The following is a 21,202-nucleotide window of genomic DNA, read 5'->3' as shown; positions in this document are numbered from 1 at the left end:
CCAAGTATTTAAGGCTTTTCGGAAAAAGCCAAGACGTTCGACATACCTCTCAGATACAGAGGAAGCTGATTCCAAGCTCTAGCTGCATTAACTACAAAGCTCCTCCCTCCCCATGTGGCTTTTTTTACAAACGGCACATAAACCAATTTGGCATCAGATGAACGTAGTGGTCTATTTGGAGTATATCAGTACAATCGCTCTTTTAAATATGCCGGTCCTTCTCCGTAAAGTGCCTTATGTGATTACACATTGGTTAGACAGTTCGATCCTCTTTGTCTTTAAAGATAGTATGTTTGAAAAAACAATTAAGTAGGTGGATTATCCAGAATCGATCAAGTGATGTTATTTCACCAAAATCACAGGCATGACATAGCAAGTGCTTTCACCTTCAAAGGCATCGAAGGATGAAAAAACATAGCACCATGATGACTAGTGATCATTATGATGATCATATTAATTTTTATTTTCAAAGCCAGTGGCTTCTGCAGATTAGTAATACGTTTTTAATAATAGGTACAAACAGCTTTTTTTTTGTGTCGTCATTTTTTATTGAGACAACATTTTACAACATGGAAACAGTGCAGTAAAGGCTGTAGTAAGTAAACAGAAGTGGTACAGTAGTAGGAGTGGTGGTTAGGGAGGGGAGGGGAGGAGGGGGGAGTGGAAGGGGTGGTAGCATTAATGGGGTACATGTCAGCAGAGACTGCGCAACCGGCCATTCGCCTCAGCGCTAGTCGCCAGACCCCTGACGGCAGCCGTAGGGAAGTAAACAACAAGCAATCCTCCTGGCAACATCAGTGGTAGGGCCCATGGGCTGTGACACCTCTGAGAAGGGGAAAGAAGGGATGAATGTCCGGGAGGGCCATCGCGTGGGGGGGGGATAGAGGAGAAGGGGATGAGGCAGGCACCCAAGCCGTGGGTACAAGCAGCTTTGACAGGAAAACACAAAAAGCATGCTTACTTCTAAATGATCAATAGTAAAATTATGTAAATTATGAGCGTTGCAAATGGCAATATTGTGATAAAAATAGCAACCCCTGTATTCCTCCATGTAGCCCTGATTAGCTCTCAAGTCAAGTCAAGTCACAAAGTACTTTATTCGGCAATTAAGAGCCATAACAGCAGATAATTTTAAATGAAACACATTTCAACAGGGTACATTCTGTAAATAAAACTTGTCACATAAATAAGTAGATTAAAAATAGCTTTACAGGACGATAAAAAACGACCAGCGGTATGATTTGAAGGATCATATGTTAGACCACAAAGAATACATCATGTAAAGGGCAACAGTGCTAGGAATAAAACCAAATGCTATAGGTATTATATCATAAACTACACATAATGTTGTGTAGAAAGGCCCTTAGCACAGCTTGAAGAGACTGGCTGGCTACTGCAATGGCAGCTTTTTTCTATGTCTAATGGCCCCTGTTAGGAAGCTTGCCACCCCAAAGCAGACCATTGGAGAAGATTAGCTTTCATTATCCGAAGGCCATACTAGTGAGAAAAAGATGTGATACGACAAATTGTAACTGGATCAAGAACTGCGAGGACTCTCTCATACCTATCAAACCCAACAAGCATAGTAGATCAAATAACAGGCCAGCTGGTACACAGAAGACCTCCAAGACACCAAACGGCACTGTAAACAGCTAGAAAGGGACTGGAGAGCCAGTCACGACACCACCGGCAGAACTACCTACAAGGCAAAACTCAGACACTATCACTACCAAATAAGAGACACCAAGAAGAAAAGCACTGGTGGACTGCATTGAAGGAAGCTCCAACAGCCGCAAGGAGTCTTTTTCGTCACGGATTTCACCTCACCGTCAGTCACTGCCAACAACATCGCTACCTCCCAACAACTCTGCAACAACCTATCAAACTTCTCCCGCAGCAAAATCACAATCATCTATAGCAACTTCTCACACCAACCCAACCTCAGAGAACTCATAACAAACCAACCTACCCACCACCAACCAAGATGGCCACCTGACCAAAAGGACAACCCTCACCAGAAACGACACAGTGGCAATCATGCAGACTATCTAGTCAGGGGCCTTAACAGATCCATGCATCCACCACATCTACAACCTACGAACATCACCAATCAACACCACCCTGACCCACATCATCAACACCTCCATAATGCCCACCACTTTCCCAGATGAATGGAGGCTTGCAGAAATCAACGCTCTCTTCAAGAAGCCCACAGCCGAACCAAATCAAGTGAGCAATGTCTGACCCATATCCCTGCTCCCCTATCCAGAGAAAGTGATTGAGAAGGCCATCAACAAGCAACTCACAACCCACCTCGAACTTCACCATCTTGCAGACAACACTCAATCAGGATTAAGAAAGAACCACAGCACCGAAACAGCACCCATTGTGGCCACTGACGACATGCGAGTTGTCGTGGACTGAGAAGACACAGCGGCCCTTATCCTGCTTTATCTCTCCATAACCTTTAACACCTTTCCCACACCACCCTCATCAGAAGACGACACAAGATTGGCCGCCACCCTTCACATCAGAGACCGAGAAACTAATATGTGGAGTCCCACAAGGATTATGCCTCAGCATCACCTTTTTCAACTGCTTGCCAACAACATCCGATCTCAAGACATCACCGTTATCTCCTATGCTGATGACAGCCAACTCATCCTCTTCCGGATAGACTAGACAACACCTACCAAAACCAACTTCACCAACTTAATGACCATAGTAGCATGGTAGCAGACTGGATGCGTACCAACTGCCTGAAGCTCAGCTCTGACAAGACTGAAGTACTGGTCTTCAGTAACAAGACCTCCCCATGGGACTCCACCTAATGGCCGTCAGAGCTTTGACCAACACCCATATCCACATAGCATGCAAGAAATCTGTGAACATCTGAGATGACAAGCTCAACATGACGGTTCAAGTCAACGCAGTGTGCACCTCCTGCTTCCACATCCAACACATCCTGCACAAAATCTTCAAATGGTTGTCTCAGAACACCAGATGAACTGTCACACAAGCACTCATCACCAGCAGGCTGCCCTATGGCGAAACTCTATGTCAGAATTTCCAAACTACTCCTACACAGACTCCAAATCGTCCAGAACACTGCTGCAAGGCTCATACATGTCCTTCCACACCACACCCACATCACACAGCAGCTCAGGAAGCTTCACTGAGTCCCCATTCACAAGCGCAGCCAATTCATCCATCTCACACACACACAAAACCTGCACAACAAAGGACCAAAATACCTGAACAGCTGCATACAGTTTCACCAACCCACCAGACAGCTATGCTCTGCCACACTCTCAGGAGGTTGCTCATTCTCCTATTTCGCACCCAGCACATGGCACGGCCTCTTTCAACATATCAGAGCCTCTTCCTTACTTCTTAAGTCACACAAGAAGCTGAATACCTGCCTCTTCGAATAAGCACCTTGGGTACCACACACCTACACACCTGCTCAAACACCTGGATATCCTCTAAGGTGATTAGTGCGCTATACAAATCAACATTACTAGTCATTGAGTTATGGCATGTATACAAGGAGAATGAAAGGCAAAGTGATTTATTGTCTTAGGTGCACATGCATCAACATCCCGAAAAGCGATTCCTTAATAGCGAAAAATAAATATTCGCTAATAAGGAATCGCATTTCGGAATGCATGAACAGATTCGGTAAATCTCAGCGATTCCTTAAAAATCGCTAATATTTACCGAATACTCAATAGCGAATTCTGAAAATAACGATTAGCAATTACCGAAATCGCTATTACCGAAATCGGTATTAGCGAGTTCGGAATTAGCGATTTCGCTAAAAACGGGTCACTCTAAAGCGGGCTGATGACATCACAACCAGGAAGTCAACCAGCCCCACCCTCATTCACTGCCCTGAGGAGCTCACAGGAGGAGGCAGAGCACACAGGCTGAGGCAACATAATTCATCCACTGAAACCATCCACCCTACCTTCATCCAGGATGGACAAGGATGCACCTGCCACTGCAGACACGCCCAGGAAGAGGAGGAGAAAGTTCTCTGACAGGGAACTTGAGAACCTGATCGAGGGGTGAGCAGCAAGCATGACAAGCTGTTTGGCAAGATGTCACTCAAGGTGCCCGAAGCTGAGAAGAGGAAAATTTGGCTTCGCATCAGGGAGAGGGTGAATGCTGTGGGAGTGACACACCGCTGCATCGACGACCTAAAGAAGAGGTGGTATGACCTCAGGAAGAGGGCAAAGAAAATAATTGCCGATAGGGTCAAGGAGGCAGCTGGCACAGGAGGGGGGCCATCCACAGTACCTGCAAACACTGCTCTGGAGGAGCTCGTCGAGGGGACCATTGAGCCAGAGGCGGTCGTCGGAGTAACGCAGATGGACACCTCCGGCGCAGCCACCACAGAACAAGGTAAGATTCGCCCATACGCTGCGTATCGTATACCAATCCCCATCCCCCAGGTCAATCACAGTGTGCAGGCAGAAGTGCATAACACATATGCCCTCACATTAGTATTGCATCATGGAGTTGTAGTCATGTCAGCAAAGTGTGCATGTATAGTCACAAATGCACAATACATGAGATCAGCAGTACAGGGCCAACAGAGAGTCAAATCATGTAATTCATTGTAGGAAATAAATGCAGAATGACAAACAGATGTAGTCACAAAATAAACTAACAATGCTCTGTTTCATACACAGATGCATCTCCTGGGGATTCAGATGATAGTGAGCGCCTCATCATCTCCGAAACACCGGCAGATACCGATGGCGACACTCCGCAGGAAGGTCAATCTTCACCACCACCAGCGACAATACCACCAAGACGCAGGGCACATGTCCCCTCCCTGCAGGTGATGGATGCATGCCCGAGTCCTGCACCCACAAGTGGGCAAAGTCATACAGGTGTCACACCGCCAACACCACCACCAGCACGTGGCAGAGTCACGCAGCGGCGCAGGTCCATGCGCAGTACTGCCGAGGGAGCCGACCAGCCAAGGAACATTTATGGTGGAGTCGAGGCCCAGATGCTGAGTGTTCAGCGTCTGCAGGGTGGACACATGAGGACAATGAACCTCAATATTTCAAGCCTTGTCAAACATATGTGCACTCTAACTGACGCTGTGCGGCACATGACCACAGTTGTGGCAGAGGGCAATAGGGACATTAGTCAAAACCTCCAGGAGCTCACCTGTGCCATCCGAGCAGGACAACACGGCGAGCGCCGGAGGTATAGGCAGAACTTGCTCCGTACCACAGCATCGACCAGGGCCATCACAAAGCTCTGCAACAGCACTGCTGTGTTGTCCCGCTGCTCCGTGTCACTACAGGTGGACCTCGGACATTACTGTGGTGACGTGGCGAAGGCCTTAGGCCAGGTGACCACTGCAGTGGAACACTTGCAGTCAGGGACATTCAGTGGCAGCAACTTGGGAGGGGAGGATGGCAGTGAGGCTGCATCCAGTGTGAGCAGCGTGTCGGTGCTGGAGACCTGCACCAGGAGGCGCGGTTCGCGCTGCTCCACAGCCACAGAGACACAGCGTGGTGAGGTGGAGGAGACACGCGATAGGAGGCTGGGTGTTCGTGGGAAGCGCCACTAGACATTCAGTCCTGCATCCCTGACCATGGTGGGATAACCATGGCCCACTTTAATTTTGCATTTGCACTCCCGTGATGCCAACGGTCATGTTTTTGCCCACAATGTGTGGGGGAACTCTAATTTGCATGTTAGTGTAAGATTATCTACATAAGTGCTCATGTGAAGTAAACAGTAGCACTTCTAATGATATCGTCATGGCTCATTCTTACCTGGCTCTGAAATGATGTTGTGTGATGTATGTCCGCCTCCTTTGACCTTCAGCTGTGTTTGGAACGTGTGACTGTCGGTGTTGTGCGGGTGGTTGATCATCCCGGTAGTTGTCATTCCTGTCCACCTCTATGGGTATCCCCCTTCTGGTTGCAATGTTGTGCAGCATGGCACATACTGCTACAATCCTGCAGCAGGTGTCGGGTTTATATTGCAAAGCACCACCAGTCTTATGTAAGATCCGGAAGCGACCCTTCAGGATCCCGAATGTCCTCTCAATCACATTTCTGGTGCTAATGTGGGCCGCGTTGTAGCGTTGTTCCTGTGGTGTAGCTGGGTTGATGTAGGGGGTTAGGATATATTCCCGCAGGGCGTATGCACTGTCATCTACAGGGTGGAAGCAAAGGCTTAGCGTCAGTCATGATGATACATGTGTGATACAGATGTTATGAATAGGTATGTTTACGTACCAAGCAGGAGTCCCTCTCCGAATTCTCCATTGAGCAGACGCCTGTGGATGCCACTGTGTCTGAATATATAGGAGTCGTGTGTGCTCCCTGGAAATTGTGCCACTATGTCTGTGATGATGTGCTTGGCATCGCACACGACCTACACGTTGATGGAGTGATAGGACTTCCTGTTACGGAAGATGTACTCATTGGCTGAGGGTGGACAGATGGGAACATGCGTGCAGTCAATGCATCCTATGACATGGGGGAATTGGGCCACCTGGTAGAATTCCTGTTTGGTGTGGTCCATCTGCTGTGGGGTTGTGGGGAAGCTGATGTGGGTATGTATCATTGTCAGCATGGCATCAATGAATTTACGGAAGAAGCGTGATAGTGCGCTTTGTGATACGCCTCCCGCTACCGCTATGACCCCCTGGAAACTTCCAAACGCCAGTAGGTGCAGGCTGCATAGGACCTGGACGTGCGCAGGAATGGCATTGGTCCGACGTGTCTGGTGCTGCAGTAGTGGTTCCAGGTCAGCAATTAGGCGCATTATCATAGCACGATTGAGACGGTACTTGTCGTATACTTCATCCTCATTTTGGCCAAGCAATGTAATGCGCACTCTGAATACTCTCTCCTGGATCCTTCTCCTGCGCTGTGCTGCAGCATTTATTCTCATCCTCCTTGCAAGCACGTAGAGGGCTGCCATTTTGTGAAAGGAAACAGGGTCTCCAGGCCCAATTTGTATGGCTTTCTGATTGATAGCATCTGTGGAACACTTGTGATTTTTTCTGGGTTTTTTTCTTTTTCTGCAACTTTACCTCCTGGTTCTGATTCCCCTTAATCTGCTCATGCTAAATAGCGATTTTTGAGATTTTCGGTATTTGCAACTTTTGATGCATTCATTAGCGATTCTTTATTTGCGATTCGCTTATGCCAGGCGCTATTTGTATTTTCGGTATTGCCGATTCTTTATTTAGCGATTCTTTATTTTAACGGGGAATTTTTTTGCGAATCTTTATTTTAACGGGGATTTTTTTGCGATTCTTTATTTTTTCGCGATTGGTGTTGATGCATTGGGATTCGTTGTTTGACACTCGCTAACGGTAGATTTTAGCGATTCAGTATTTTTGCAAGGTGATTTTTGCTTGATGCATGTGCCAGTAAGTTGTTAACTTTGCAACTCAGAGACCAGGTGTCATATTACATACAGTGCACTGGGGAGCAACAAATATTTACGCCTGTTTTCTGCGCTCCTGGGTTACTCTTGTATTACAGATGAGCCTACAGGAACTTGTGCGCCCCTTCTGTAATACAGATAGTGTTGGTGTTATCTCAAGGGAGTGTTCCCTTATTTGCATGGGCGGTGGAGCCATTCAAATGAGTGGAACTCTTTGCCCCCGCACCCCTATCATATTATGGCCATGGGTGTCGAGGCAAAAGGGCTGTCAGGAGGCAAAATCACTGTTTTTAAGCCTATTGTATTCAGTGGTGTCTCTTTTGAGAGCTCTTGTCATCAATGCTTTAAAACAAATGTATACAAAGAAAGAGTGGGATTTGTGTCATCCCCATTCAGCCCCTGCCATGCATACCGAACAATCAATAATGGTTGGGTAATTATATGTAAAGTTAAATTATGAGTAGTAATTCACATTTGAAAGTGTCAAAAATAAGTATTCGTTCTTTCTTATTGAGTGTAGCCCAATAGTGGCTCAATGCATTCAAGTTCATAAATCATCATATTTGCCATGGACTATGGTAAGTACTGATGGATGGGTAAACAGGTTAAAGGAATACTGGGTACAGAGCTGCCCAAGCTAACACAGGGGTCAGTGGGGAAAAGGGATCCAATGAGAACGTTCTGCACAAGGTAACATGAAGCCAAAGCTCAGAAAGAACATGCACCTAAGAGGCTATTCAGCATTCAGAAATACTAACACCTAGGATGCGCAAGACATGTATATAACAACATTAGCAATTGAGTGAATGTAGAGTAAAGCACTAAGGCGATCCACACGGTAAGACTGAAGCTCATTAAGTTCCTCACCCACAATTGCTGTTATAGATACTTTGTGTAGATACCCACATAGTGATATGCATGTAAAGGCAGGGTCTGTAGAGCTAATACCTATGGTGATTTTATAAATGCAACATTAAGACAAGTGGATAAGAAGAGGAGTGCTTAACACAAAAGAAGTGAAAACAAAGGAAACTCTGGCGGAAAGAAATTAAACAACCACACTAGGAAACTGGAACCTAAATGCAGTAGGGAAAAGAACACATCAAACTAGAAATTGGAACTAAGTTAAAGGGAAAGAAAGGAAGGAATTGTGGTAAATGTAAATACAGAAAGGCCGAATGTTTAAGGATCATGGATGCACTAAAATACTTCTTGCTCAGGAATCAAGGTAGGACGGCAGTCAGTGCCATTTCAGGGACAAGAATAAGCTATGGGTCAGGAATATTTTGGAAAGAAGGATTAGCAAAAGCTCAGCAGCTCAAAAACAGGGGCCGGTAAAAAAGGAACGCTCCTACAATTACAAACATTGAACTGAAGGAGATTGGGGCTTAAAAGAGCTCACTTTAATCACATGCTCCAGGTATGAGCAGGTTTGCACCTCCCAGACACATGGGTGATGAATTACTCTACCCATCTTTGACCTGCAGTTGTTGAGATGAAGCAGTGAACTGGCAAATCTAGGTATTTGAGTTTTTAGTACGAAAAGAAGACTGGCTTCCACAAACCCCATCATGGATCTAGAATGAATAGGAATTTTAGAATATTGTCCCAAATGTTGGATGTTGGTATTTGGACATAGCAGTCTGGAAGCTTTATTGAACACTGGAAAATCCAACAGCTGTAACCCCTAATGTTGGACACAAGAGCATGCAGTGAGCGGGTCATGACAGAATCTCTCCATGGTGGAAATTGTGTAGTTAGAATGCTCAGTATTAGTGGAGCTGATTTTCATAAAACTTTAGCAGAATGCAACTCCTTATTTAAGAATCTAAGTGAGAGGGACTTTGTGTTGAGGATGAAGGCATCTGAGGAAGGCTGTGGCTGAAACGTGTCATGCCTGAATCTTTCATTAAAGGTCACTTTGAAGCCCCACTGTGTCCCCTGATCTTGCTGTTATTGGAGGGGATTTGGTTGTGATGTTTAGCGTGTTCTGCCAGTGACACGCGTAAGGGGACCCTTTCACAAAGAGGTCACAACAATCATTGGCGAATGGAGGAGTGTTGCCCGAGGTATCGACTGTTGTGACCCGCCACCTGGCCTCTGGAAGCATGGAAGTTGTTGTCATTGCTGATTCAGGACTGCATAGATTGACGCAGTCACTGAACAGGCATCAACAATCCCCAGCTCTGGAAGGCTCGGTGTGCTGAAAGTAGGGGACGGGAGACCTTTAATCCTATCTGACCAAGTCCCCTCCCTGGTGTTGTGGCAAAGAGTAACAACTTACCGGACATTCAAGTCATCAGGATGTTGCATTATGGGACCGGTAGTTTTTGCAACCAGAATTACCGTGTCAGCTGCGAACCAGGTGTGCGCCTCTACACTGAGGTAGGAGGCGCTTATTTAAGACTCTAAGTGAGCAGGACGTTGTGTTGAGGATGAAGGCATCTGAGGAAGGCTGTTGCTGAAAAGCGTCATGCCGGAATCTTTCATTAAAGGTCACTTTGAAGCCCCGCAGTGTCCCCTGATCTTGCTCTTATTGGAGGGGATTGGGTTGTGATGTTTAGCGTGTTCTGCCAGTGACATGCGTACAGAGGACCCTTTCACAAAGAGGTCGCGACAATCATTGGCGAATGGAGGAGTGTTGCCCGAGGTATCGGACTGTTGTGACCCGCCACCTGGCCTCTGGAAGCATGGAAGTTGTTGGCAATGCTGATCCAGGACTGCATAGATTGACGCAGTCACTGAACAGGCATCAACAATCCCCAGCTCTGGAAGGCTCGGTGTGCTCAAAGTAGGGGACGGGAGACCTTTATTCCTATATCTGACCAAGTCCCCTCCCTGGTGTTGTGGCAAAGAGTAACAAGTTACCGGACATTCAAGTCATTAGGATGTTGCATTATGGGACCGGTAGTTTTTGCAACCAGTATTACAGTGTCAGCTGGGAAGCAGGTGTGTGCTTATTTAAGACCCTAAGTGAGCGTGACTTTGTGTTGAGGATGAAGGCATCTGAGGAAGGATGTTACTGAAACGCGTCATTCCCGAATCTTTCATTAAAGGTCACTTTGAAGCCCCGCTGTGTCCCCTGATCTTGCTCTTATTGGAGGGGATTTGGTTGGTATATATATATATATTCACAGAAAAAACCATAGGTTTCAGGCACGTTATAGTTAGGAATTAGCATTTAAAAAACCTCAGAAATTCACTGAAAAAACCATAGGTTTCAGGGGTGTTATAGTTAGCTCGACTTTTCACTTGTACAAAACCATTGAAATTCCCCCGTTATAGTTAGTTCAGCTAACTATAACTCGCGCGCCCACAATGCACTGCTGATGACGTCACATATTACATCACTCTTGACATGGTCAGTGACATCACTCATGACATCACTGATGACATCACTGATGACATCATCCAGTGAATGTGTGTTTTTCTGAAAATTAAATATGTTTTATATATGTATATCTCACTGTCGATGGAAGAATAAATGGGTATATAAGTATCTAAATGAATGATTTGTTTTTGAAAAATTGATTGTGTAACTGACTGATTAAGTGTATCATAGTGAATACATGGCTTAGTGAGTAATGTTTAAATATGTAAATATCTGTATCAGTCTCTCACTTTGTGTATAAGTGGCTGCTTGGGTTGGTGAGTAGCTACATGGGTGTCTATATAGGTTATTAGTTGGTTTTTTGAGTATCAGTCTGAGTGTCTGCATGGTTCGGTGGGGGGTATTACGTAGTGCATAGTTGCATGAATGAGTGACTCACTGTTTGTATGTGTTGAAGACAGCATGTGTGCAGGACTGTATGGGTGGATGAGTGTGTGTATGGGTGTGTTAGTGAGTGAATGACTGTCTCAATAGTGTCTTTATGAGTAACTACATATGTTTTAAACTAGTATATGTGACTATTGGTGTATATAAGTGAGTATATGTGAGAGTGAGAGATTGAAAGAGTTCCTGTATGAATAAGTATGTGTTTCTATAAGTGATTGTTTAAAAGACTAAGTATGTGTAAGTTTCCGTAGAAGTAAGTGTGGTGGTGTGTGTATAACTGTATATGCAAGTAAATGTATGTTTGATTCTTTATTAGCATGAGTGACTATGTGTGTGAGTAACTCTATGGATGAGTGGCATTGTGTAACAGGATGTATAGATGTATGAGTACATATGATGAGTGAGTACATGTATGAGTGACTGTATAGGACTGTTGGTGAATGAGTGGATGTGTATGTGGATCTTAGAATTACTGAAGAGGTTGTTGTAACTGGTATTGGTATGTCCATTGTTTTGAAAATTGTATTCTCTATTTTTGAATGTGTGTATCAAAGGTTATAGTAGGGTGAGAGGAGGTCTGCCACTCTATCACAAGGATAATGTGATCAGTGATGTCATCAGTGATGTCATTTGAGATGTCATCAGTGATGTCATGAGTGATGTCACTGACCATGTCATGAGTGATGTAATATGTGACGTCATCAGCAGTGCATTGCGGGCGCGCGAGTTATAGTTAGCTGAACTAACTATAACGGGGGAATTTCAATGGTTTTGTACAAGTGAAAAGTCCAGCTAACTATAACACCCCTGAAACCTATGTTTTTTTCAGTGAATTTCTGAGGTTTTTTAAATGCTAATTCCTAACTATAACGTGCCTGAAACCTATGGTTTTTTCTGTGAATTTCAAAGGTTTTTTAAATGCTAATTTCTAACTATGCCTACAGAGATAGGACATGTGAAGAAAGAAGAAAAAATGCACAGAAAGTAAAAAAAGAAGTGCAGAAAGAAGCAACAGAAGTCCTCAAAGACAAAGAAAAGTGCAGGAAGAAGGATAACGTGCAGAAAGAACAAAATGAAGAGCAGAAAGAAGCCTTGTTGCAAAATCATCCTGTACCCACAACTTTTTCAGACGGATACTAGTGGTAACTGAGTCTGACTAACCAGTCCTAGAGCCAGTGCTATGTTAAAAGACACTTAGAATACAGTGAAAACACCTACATACACTAGGGAACATTATGCGTTGGGGTACCCCTGTGATTAGCATGACCTCCTCTGTAAGCCCCTAGTATATAATAGGACAGGGGGATTAAAACTACCTCTTAAAACAGGCCACAGGGCGTTTTTGCACACGTTAACTCAGGCCCCGTCCCCTCCCTTCACCACTGTGTAAACACGCCCTGTGACCGTTTTTAGTTGGGAGATTAAGTTCATTTGAATCCTGAGGGTCCCTAGGGTCCAACTAGCCCACTAGGTACCTCCAGTAAGTGCCACAGAGCTGCGTTGCAGAGAGGTGTAAAAAGTGGCACGGCCTGGACCACCTCTCTGCAATGCAGCTCAGTGGCGCTTACTGGAAGCACTTGGTGGGCTAGTTAGCCCCCAGGGGCCCTCAGTATTGAAGGGAAATTATATCCCCAATTTAAAACGTGCCATAGTGCGTGTTTGCACACGTCACCTCAGGCCCCGTCCCCTCCCTTCACCACTGTGTAAACGCGCCCTGTGGCTGTTCTAAGTTGAGAGATTAAGTCCCCTTGAATCCTAAGGGTCCCTAGGGTCAAACTAGACCACTAGGTACCTCCAGTAAGCGCCACAGAGCTGCGTTGCAGAGAGGTGTAAAAAGGGGCTTGGCCTCAGAACACCTGTCTGCAGCACAGCTCCCTGGCGCATACTGGAGATGCATGTTGGGCTAGTTGGCCCTCAGGGACCCTCAGTATTGAAGAGGAATTAATTCCCCAACTTACAACTCGCCAGGGGGCGCGTTTGCAGAGTGCTGCAAGGAGGGGGCGTCGCCTCCGGCACAATGCCAGTCTTTTATTTATTTTAATTTTTTAAGAAGGGGGGCTGTGTGGTTCCCCTTCTTATTCTAATTTATTGGCCCTGATGACCCCATCCCCCAGGGCCTGTCTCCTAATTATATTTTTTTGACCCCAATCCCCAGGGCCGGCCACTGTTTTTTATTATTTAAAAAATATATATATTTATAGACACACCTAGGACATGCTGGACAAACCGTACGTACCTATCACCGTGACGATTTGCGTGATATTCATTAAAAGGCGACTATGCATACAATTAATCCACGTGGAATGTATTTACACCACTAGTGAAGCTCTGACATGTCTGATGCCCTACCGTGCCTAATCCCGGTAGACACCCTTGTCGTTTATTTATACAAACATGGGTAGCTATTGACGGGCACATTTAATACACATGCACACCAAGCCATTCAAAGGGGATTCGACAAAAATTCGACCAAAACTATGCAAGAAACCCCCCTCACGATTAATAAAACACACATCCACTGCCGGAAGTGTAATACTTTTTATTTTACTCTCTGGAAAGGGGACGAACATCACTTGAGAGTCACAGCGCGCTCCTGGCAGAGCCCAATGCTGTGTTACACCCACCATTGCCTGCTGAGTGCCACACACCTCTGTGTTGTATTCCACTAGATAGTGCATATGCTATGACACTCTCTAGCCCATGTGCACTGTAACACCACCCCGTGAATATGTCATGCCACACTTGTCTTCGCACGGGTTATATTGCCCCATCTAACGTGCTTTCCTCAATGCCTATGTTATAACGCACAGTGCTATGCCATACATATTACAATCTGGGATCCATATTTTTGTCACAGTGCATATGCAACGTTACACTCCCCAGCACATATTTTATATTACAACATTAGAGACTAGTTAGGTTACACAACACTGCCCTGTGCATATTACACTCCAAGGCGCATATCGCATAGCACGCGCTAGTGCCTGTGCTATCTCGCGCTCTCCAATGAATCTGTCATTGCGCACAATGTATTGCATATTATATTTCACGCCCGGTTAATCTTATATCACACTTTTTGGTGCATAGTTTATACCATACACTATATCTAGTTTTCATTTTCAATCGTGCTCTCAGGACTATGTTCTATATAACACTGTGTTCACCTACCCTTTTCACGGGCATTACATTTTGCGATAGGGGGTGGAGGGTCAGGGGGTGTTTCTGCCAAGTGAGCCCGGATTCACAGTCACAAACGTCCTCTTCTTCCTGAATAAAAGTGAGATTATGCTGCATACTTGTTCATATTTTAAGTAGTTCGCACAGACACACGTTTTAAAAACAATAAAGTTCCTAATTTCCGCCTTCTCTGAACAGTTAGCTTGCTGCCCCATCCCCCTCCTCCCTATCCTCTGTTGTGTGAATCCATGGACTAGCCTCCTCCCTCCTGCCATGCATGTTCTGATGTGCTGCCACTGCCCTCAATTTAGTATGATGTACCAGTCCACTCCTCCTGCCTTCCATTGCCCAATTCTATGTCCCATCATTGACCTCCTGCTTAAACTCTGTGCTTAGCTTGCTGCCCCTATTCTCCTTGCCCTCCGATGTCTTTGTGCATGCCCCTGCTCCATCCTTTTTGCCCACCATGTTCCATGGACCTGCCACTCCTATCTACTCTGAGTGTTCTGTTGAGCTGCCACTCCCCTCCCACCTGCCTAGCATTGTCAGATGACTGTAACCTGTCCCTGCCACCTCCACCCTGCCTGTCCACATGCCATGCCCCTATCCTCTTCCTCCTGTCCACATGGTCCATTGTACTGCCACACCCTTCTGCCCTCCCTGGTCTGTTGTGCTGCAACTGCTCCTCCTGCCTGCCCCGTGCGGTCTGTTGTGAGGCCCCTTCCCCTGAACTTTCTTGTCTGTGCACAGGTCCTGACCCTCCCTTCTATCCTCCATCGTCCTTTGTGCATGCCCCTGCACCCTCCTTCTTGCCCATCATAGCAATTGTGCTGCCACTAACCCTCCCACTTGCCATGCATGGTCTTCTGTGCTGCCGTGGCCCCTCCCACCTTCCCTGTGTGGTCAGTTAGCTGCCCCTGACCCCCTCCCACCTTCCCTCCATGGTCTGTGTGTATGCCATCACAGTCTCACTGTTGCTCTTCATGGTGTGTCTTGCTTCTAGTGCCCATCCTGCCTGACCTCCATGGCTATCTTGCTGCTCCTGCCCTGCCCCCTTGCCCCCAGCCCTCTGTTTACATGTGCAGACCCCTACTCCCTCCCTCCTGGCTTGTCTGTTCCATTGTAATGCCCCTGATCCGTCCCTCCTGCCCTTTATGGGCTGTTATGCTGCAGCTTTCTCTCCTGTCTGTCCATTATGGTCAGCTAGCTACCATTGCCCCTTGCCCCTCTGTTCTCTGTTGTCCATGTGCATGGTCCTGTCCCCTCCCTCTTGCTTTCTATGGATTGTTGTGCTGCACTCCCGTCCCGAATGCCCTGTGTGGTGTATTGTGCTGCTGCAAACCCTGATGCCTGCCCTGCAGGGTTAGTTTGGTGCACCTCTCCATGTCCCTCCTGTCCTCTGTTATCCAAGTCCATGTCCCTACCCCATTTCCTTCCATGATCCAATGTACCATACTTGCGAACATTTTGAACTTGGTAAGAGGGAGATTTTGAAAAAAAGCTGGGGTATTGGTTTTCCCCTTTGAGTTACATTGAAAAAGAGGAGATTGTAGACAGGAGACAGATCAAATAAATCCCATTTGAGCTTAAAGACATTGGACGTTTCCTGGCTGAATCGGGTCTGTTGGCATGTATGGTTGTACTACCATTGCCTCGTCCTTCTGCCCACAATGGTCTATTACATTGCCACAGCCTCTCTTGCAAGTCCTGTATTGTTGGTTTGTTGCCCCTGCCCCCTTTCCACTGCCCTCCATAGTCTGTTGTGCTGCCACGGCCCTTCCTACCTGCTCAGTGTGGTTAAATTGTTGCCTTTGCACCCTCCTACCTGCCTTCAATTTTCAGAGTCCGTGCCCCTGGCCTCTGCCTCTCAACAGTATCCTAATGAACAACTAGATTGCTAACATTCTATATTTATCACAAAAGTGTGGAACGCCTGACGTCATCTTGATGTAATCAAAACTGTAATACCTAGAGCATTTCCTTTAGAAATTACATATATGGGAGGGTCTTATTGGCATCAAAATTATGGTTAGTGCTCTAAAAGACTAAAATAAGGACATATTTTCTGAGTTTTCAAATAGCGACAAAGCACTTTTAAATTATTTGTTATCTTTATGTTTTTTTATCCAGTTGACCACTTGATTAAATGTTGCACTTAGGGGAGAGGATGTGGTGTTACTTCCAGAACTGCAGACTTTGCAACTGGGGACCAGGTTGGAGTTTCTGCTTCAGCTCGACATTCTGTGATTCTGGTCAAATCACTTAGTCTCCCCATGTCTACAACCAAAATGAATTTGTTCCTGTGTGATGTAACCAATGCTCATGTAAAGCACTCCAATACCTGACAAGTCTGCACTATATAACACTGCAAAAACACAAAATAATAAGTGTTTTGCACACTTCTGTCATTGGGCTATATTTGGGCTACATCTGGGTGATTTTGGGCTACATTTTGTCTCCGGTGGCCATTTTGAGAGATTTATTTGTTATGAAGTTTCCTAATTTCCTCATGTACTGCAGTCTCCTCAGTAGGAAATGCTTTCAGTTTTTTACTTTGATTCCATCATGAAGGTATTCAGATATGTCACACATTTGCCATAAATTCTGAATGTTAGCACTCTAGTTGCTCATTAGATCACTGTAGTAAAACTACTGTTCACCATGGAAGTCTGCTCCTGGTATTAAAAGTGCATGTTTCAGTCTGCATGTCAGAATTTTTTAATGAAATAGAAGAGGATTTGAGAAGTCACTCAAAATGTGCCCTCATTTTCTTTCTTCAGCATTAATCATAATTTCTATGGCAAAATGAACCCCCTCATTGTGTTCCTTTTTAAATTAAATGTTTTAAGTGTTACCAGTTTATTCCAATCAAGATGGCTTCAGGTGTGCCATACTTTTGTCATAATGAAGACAGTAAGCGCTCTAGTTGTTTTTAAGAACACTCTGGGACATTCTGTCATTGGGCTATACTTGGGCTACATCTGGGTGATATTTGGGCTACATTTGGGCTCTTTTGTCTCTGGTGGCCATCTTGGGAGACTTATTTGTTATGAAGTTTCCTAATTTCCTCATTTACTGCAGTCTCCTCAGTAGGAAATACTTTCAGTTTTTTACTTTGATTCCATCAAGAAGGCATTCAGATGTGTCACACATTTGCCATAAATTCAGAATGTTAACACTCTTTTTGCTCATTAGATCACTGTAGTAAAGCTACTGCTCACCAGGGAAAACTGCTGCTGGTATTGAAAGTGCATGTTTCAGTCTGCATGTCAGAATTGTTTAATGAAATAGAAGAGGATTTGAGAAGTCACTCAAAATGTGCCCTAATTTTTCTTTCTGCAGCACTAATCATACTTTTTATGGAAAAATGAACCCCCTCATTTTGTTCCTTTTTAAATTAAATGTTTTAAGAGTTACCACTTTAATCCAAGCAAGATGGCTTCAGGTGTGCCATACGTTTATCATACGTAGGACTGTTAGCGCTCTAGTTGTTCTTTGGAACACTCTGGGAAGCTGCAGTAGAACACAAAGGAATCAACTGACAGTCTCTGCCCTTGTTGGATGTACATGTTTTACTGAGAATGTCAGACTTCATTCTCACATGACTGAGAAAGATAATGTGAATTTACAGAAAATATGCTCTCAGTTTAGCTTATAGATCACCTTCCAAACCTCTGTGGGAAAAGCATGAGAAAATATTTTTCTCTCAATCATGATATCCCAGCAGAAGGCTTTTTCACATGGTGAAATCACCTTAGAACATACCACAATTCCTAAAATGAGTATGGTACTGCTGGAGCAGAGTTTTCTGTTGAAAATCTATTGGGTTTTTAAAGCTCTGGTCTGTCTATTTGTCGATTAATAAAATATTAATTTTAACTATTAATTATTTGTTTTGTGTACATGTTTTAACTAACCAATATGTACTAATGAGAGAAAAACGACACGTGGGAATGCTTTTTCGTTGCTAATTAATAAATGTGCATGTTTTATTAATAAACGTTGCTGAGTGCTGTGTATTTTAAAGCACGAAAACGCTTTTTAAATGTCATGAACTAATGCTTTTCTTGTGTTGCAAAGGCTAGATAATTACATACACATAAGGGTATTAGTGGGGTTAACACTGTTTAATCACTATGCTGTGGTAACAATGTTTTGTCTCTTTTAATTAAGATGGTACATTTTGGCCTGGTGGGAAAATGGCTACCGTTTAAAGCCTGTATTCGAGTGAATTTTGTGATGAGAAGGCCTTGCTGAACATGGTCGAGAGTCATCTGACCACAGTCTTCGCCTGGTTAAAATTTTCCGTGAGGACAGCAGCAGTTCTGGGCAAGTCTCCAGATACATCCGAGTAGCCTTGGAGGACAAAGGAGCCATAATGAATGAACTCTGAGATCACGATGTTAGTTCCGAGGAAATGTGGATGTGGAGAGATACTTTTTAATTTTAAGTTCCTGTTCTGTCTTTTTATTTTTGTGATTTTTCCTGAGCGGAGATTTTCCAAATGTAGCGATGCTACATTCTTTCCTGCTCGCTCTGCTCAGCGGTTCAGCGGATATTGAAAACATTTTATGTTGCCTTCTATTGTTAGAATTATTATAAATATTGTTAGCCTAGAGAGGGTTTTTGCCACTTTGCCATTTTCTTCCCAAACCTGCGTTGGTGAGGATCTATGCTGTAAGGACGGCGATTCGGGAGACTTCTACTGAGAGACCTGTCCTGACCCATTCTGACATTTAGCTAGAATAGGTAATTATGAGAATAATGATTTACTTGATTGATTTTTCTTTGACTAATTTTAGATAAAGTACCATAATTTTAAATACAGTGTTGGTGGTTATTTCTTGTCAATTATTGAGTACTCTATTTTGATTATTGTTGATTATTATTAGTTAAATCATGACTCGAGACAGTGTCAATTAGGTCTTATCGACCATGTGTGTAGATGCAGGGTGTTTAGAAGGTTTCTTTCCACAGGTTCAGTGCTAATAGAGTAATCTGAGTGTATGTTAGTGAAATGGGCCCAAGCGTATGATGAGTGTATGTGCGTGTATCTGTGAATTTACTCTATCCGTGGAAGTAGGGAGAATTTGTACACCCTAATCTGCAACAATTTCCTGGTAGCAGAATTTGATGGTTATTGATGATTGTCTTGATCTGATTAAGATTGCTTGTATATTGGCTTTTGATTTTTGATTTATTGATTATTGATTGATGTTGGTATATGTACTAATACTATATGTTGAAGTCGTCATGTTGAGTTTTATGTAGTGCTTCTGGAATTTGGGAGCTGGTAGCAGTTCCGTAGTAGGGCAGAGGGAAGTATATGCTGCTCTCGGGAAAGACGGGATTGTTGGTCCTGTATGTATGCAGGAAAAGAAAACGTGTGACAATCGAAGTTGCGCGTCACATTGTCTGTGTTCGGAATTAGTGACATCGTTGTGTGTTACCATTAGAAATATATCTGGTATAAAAGGAGTGTGTATGGTAGCGAAGGTTATTTGTGAAACTCTGGTCTTAAGTCCCAGGGATCCGTAAGGTTCACCGTTAAAGCTTATCGCGGGAGGAGTAATAGGTATTCTCTGAGCTTGTTTGAAGGACTAGGCAGAGGTAAACACTGCTTGGTTAACGTATGTTATAATTCTGTAGTGGGGCAGATTGTTCGCTGTTCTCGGGAAAAGCAGGATTCTGTGTGTATGTACTACATTTTCTTGTATGAATGTGCGTGAATGCTCATATATTTAGTTAATTGTAATACTCTTTGGAGCAGTCCTAGAGGAAACAGTTAATGAATGCATGTTACTGTGTCAACGGGATTCTTGTGAAATAGATTTTCTTTACTATTCTTTGGTTAGCGAAGCAGACAATGGAGATGTTTATATGTTGTAACTAATAGATTTTGTAGAATCTGACACGAAGTCTAATGAGAAGTTTTGTAAAGGAGGGGTAGACGACTGACAGGAGACAGGAGCAAGAGACTGCAGCGACTGCTGACGTCAAACAGACCGCGCTCTGATTGGATATTAGATCAGAACAGTGCTCGCGCTGAGATTGGTGCGTTGGTGTGAGCCGCGCAGGGATTGGAAAGAGTCACTCTGTACTCTAGTGACGTAGACGCTTCAGGATTGGTGCGTTAGTGTGAGTCGCGCTGTTATTGGATAAAACATCGTACTATTAGGTTGTATTACGGAAAGGATTAGAAAAGTTTGGTAAAAGCTAAAATGTATTACCAAGAAGAGAAAAAGAAAAAATCTTTGTTCAGAAAGATTAAAAATTGGTTCGACAAGGATAAAGATGTTAAAACGAGAGAGGGTGAATTGTTACCTCCATCGAAAACGCCTGCATCCTTCATGGCTGCGAGATATGGGTATCATACCTGTATATGGTTGGAGAATTGGGTTAGGTATACAAAGGAAGATGGTGTTCTAGCATTTCCAGAACATGGTTCATTTAATCTGGCCGTGTTGAAAAATTTGCGGGAAAAGATGTTATGTCTTGACCCAAGACCAAGGCCGACACAGTTTGAGGCTTTAGTGGAATGGGAAGAGGAAGTACATGAGCGAGAGAAGCAGAGGTCTGGGGGAAACTATAGGTATATGTTTGGGAGGAGACATGGTCGTGAAACTCATCATGATCAAATGAAGAGATGGCGAGATGCTAGTATGTCAGAGGGATTATACCCTATGAGAACAGTTGAAGAGAAGGGTACAGAAAGGGTTCCTGAGGCAGAAGTGAGAAGATATGGAGTTAATGAGTATGAGGATGAAGTCTTGAATGACATGATTTACAAAAGACCACCTCCATATAGACCAG

The 21,202-nt window shown here is 44.3% G+C and overlaps 1 protein-coding gene across 1 annotated transcript in view; it reads right to left on the bottom strand.

Moving 5' to 3' along the window:
• Positions 1-21,202, bottom strand: part of LOC146797469 (protein SSUH2 homolog) — a 173,763-nt gene that overhangs the window by 74,234 nt on the left and 78,327 nt on the right. The window lies entirely within an intron of this gene.

The sequence above is a fragment of the Triturus cristatus genome, chromosome 9 (genome assembly GCF_964204655.1).
Source record: "Triturus cristatus chromosome 9, aTriCri1.1, whole genome shotgun sequence".
NCBI classification, from domain to species: Eukaryota; Metazoa; Chordata; class Amphibia; order Caudata; family Salamandridae; genus Triturus; species Triturus cristatus.
Note: the sequence above shows the minus strand (reverse complement) of the source record. Positions and strands in the feature narration are given on the sequence as shown.